The sequence below is a fragment of the Austrofundulus limnaeus genome, unplaced genomic scaffold, assembly GCF_001266775.1.
Source record: "Austrofundulus limnaeus strain Quisiro unplaced genomic scaffold, Austrofundulus_limnaeus-1.0 Scaffold121, whole genome shotgun sequence".
Taxonomy (NCBI): domain Eukaryota; kingdom Metazoa; phylum Chordata; class Actinopteri; order Cyprinodontiformes; family Rivulidae; genus Austrofundulus; species Austrofundulus limnaeus.
In genome coordinates, this window is record NW_013952523.1 from 89,499 (window position 1) to 92,357 (window position 2,859).

The window sequence follows — 2,859 nt, forward strand, 5'->3', positions numbered from 1 at the left end:
CTAAAATAAACACAAAATAATTTTTACACAAGTATGTGAGAGCTCATACCAGAAGACACTGACACTGAGATGGTTCAGACACTCAAAGCTCTTCACGCTACAATCGGTGTCCTCATTTACACAGCACTATAGGTCTCTACAAAGCTAACTTGTACACTCATCTATGGAGACTAATCAGTGCCAATCACATTCATACACTGATGGGACATACATCAGAGGCATTAGGAGTGAAGTGCCTTGCCCAAGGACACAACAACAGGGACAGCTGGAATGGGGGATCAAACCAGTGACGTACCGGTTCCAGGACGACCCCCCCTAACCACTCTGCCACAGCCGCCCCCGTTTGTCTTTTCCACATCTCATTTCACCCTGAAAATCCCCTTTTTTATTTTAACTCCTGTTAGTTATCACCTTAAAATCAACGTGGGAGGAACCGGACATTGCTTAGCACAGATGAGTGAATAAGGAAGATGAGTAATGCGAATGTACAAACTGAAACATAAATGAAAATTTTTTTTATTTTAACTCCACAGAGGTGAATGTTATCTGAGCACAGATGTGTGTTATCACCTCAGCTATATGCAATACAAAATACACGTACCATAAGTACCATCGGCCAACTGAGGAAGAGGCTGATTTCAGCAAGTCATATTCATATAGAGGGGTTTGGACTGAAGCGCAGCACATCACCAATGAGCCACTGCCGGTAGCTGCAACATTTTCAGTGAGCTGGGTTCTTGGTATACTTCTTATACGTTCAACCATATTTAGCTTTTAGCTTTATATCTGTGGAGAACAATAAAAACCTTACAGCCAATCTAAACACTCATTTATCACTCTACTAAGTCGTTAATTCTTAAACATCCCTGCTTCTTGTGACCAACATTTGTTTGTTTCCACATTGTTTCAAACCATGGGTTTGCAGCTGCAAAGTTTGCTGGGTGTAGAGAATGTTTGTTTTCTCTAGTGATGGTGAGATGAAGCTTCATGATGCACTGAAGCTTTCATCCAACTGATCCACATGAGCTGAAGCATCATCATGCTTTGTTTGCTCTACTGTGCTATCAAGTGGACAATAATGTAAACCAGATTATAATGACAGGACTGGTTTGTAAAGCTTTGGGTTGAATAAAATTTCAAAAATAATTAAGTTTGTGATGACCATAAATAAAGTCTAAGTTTGATCTTTATCTGTCTTTATGATAGAATTACTTGTTCAAAAGTGATAGTGCATGGAGAAAAACAGGCAATTAGTTTTGATGTGAATGTGCTTGTGTGATTTTGAGACGGTGCTGATGATACTGGGGCCATACTTTTATTAGTTTGTACTAAAAACAACACATTGTTTCTCTTTTTTGAGATAGATGAGGTGTTGTTTCCAAGTTCCTTTGAACCCAACAGACACTTTACCTTTTAAGACACTGGCAATTAGAAGAAATAAGAACACAGAATTCACTGTGTTGTTATTTTAAAATTTTGGTAGTTATTATCAACAATGATTTATTACTATGTGCATACATCGGTATTGGTACTATTATTATTATTTGGAAACGGAGAAAATCTCATCTTCCTTGCTGGTTCTATTGGACAAAAAGTTAATCAACCAAGCTTTAACGCATCTTAGCAGGTACAGATAAAGAGTGAATTTAGCACAATGTCATGTCCTTACAGCCCCCTCCCCCCACACCCTGTAGTTTTATTTTATTTTATTTTATTTACAGATATATTTATTCCGTGATATTTTTAATGCAAAGAAAAAGGAATACATTTAATAATTGTGAAACACACCGAGTAAGTAAATAAAAAAAGAGTAGTGTCTGAGTCAGGTTAGTTTCAGAGGACTTGTTACCATGGAACATGCAGTATGTGCCTCTCCCTTAATACTTTATCCTAGTTTTGTGCAACAGGTCCCAGATTTCACAGGTCATCAATAATTTGAGGAGGTGCCTCCTCTCACCTTGCTCTCCATTTAAAGGGAAGTTCCATTCCTCCTCCCTTGTCATCACCCCTACCCAGGGTCATCACATGGCTCGAGTTCAACCAGTGAATGGCTCATAGCTTCATAGTTGTGAGTTAAAATATTTATATTTCTGAGGCAAGTTGAAGGAGGATGTCCAGTCTTATTCTGAGTTTTTCACAGTAATGTGCAGCTGTTGACGTGTCTGCGTCATGTGTTTTTCTCTGATGCTTTTATGGTCACATTTTGAGAAATCTGAGGTGAATTTGTTGGGTTAGTGAGATGTTGAAACATGACCACTGTCTTTTGTGTACTTTTTTTTAATTGTGGGAAAACATCTGTTTTTGGTGATCTCATCCCAGTTACTGTAAAATGCTGAAAAAATTTCAACAGTACTTCTGGTTAAAACTACTGTTTTATGAACGCTGACTCAGTTCTTAGGAATAAATTGACATTTAAACAACTGACACTGTAAAAAAAAAGGAAACAGGGCCATATAAGGAGAAACTCTCTTTCTTCACTATTCATTGGCTGATGATCAAAGTACCTTCCTATATTCTCATTCACTTTCCTTTAAATAGTAAGGGAATGAAGCACCTTCACCTCATCTCTTTTAGTGTGAAAGCTGCACAATCCTTTAAGCATGAGGTCCCTGGGCTTTTTGTAGAGGACCTGGATGTTTTTTAAGCAACTCACACTCAGTTTTTAAATAAAGGATAAAAATGTACTATATTGGCAAGGCAAGACACTTTATTTGTGTAGAACATTTTATATCCAGGAGGAAACTCATGATGCTTTACAGAGAAAAAAAAAACAAGTTTTCAAAAACAAGGCAAAACTAGTTATGCACAGACACACACACACACACACACACACACACACACACACACACACACACACAC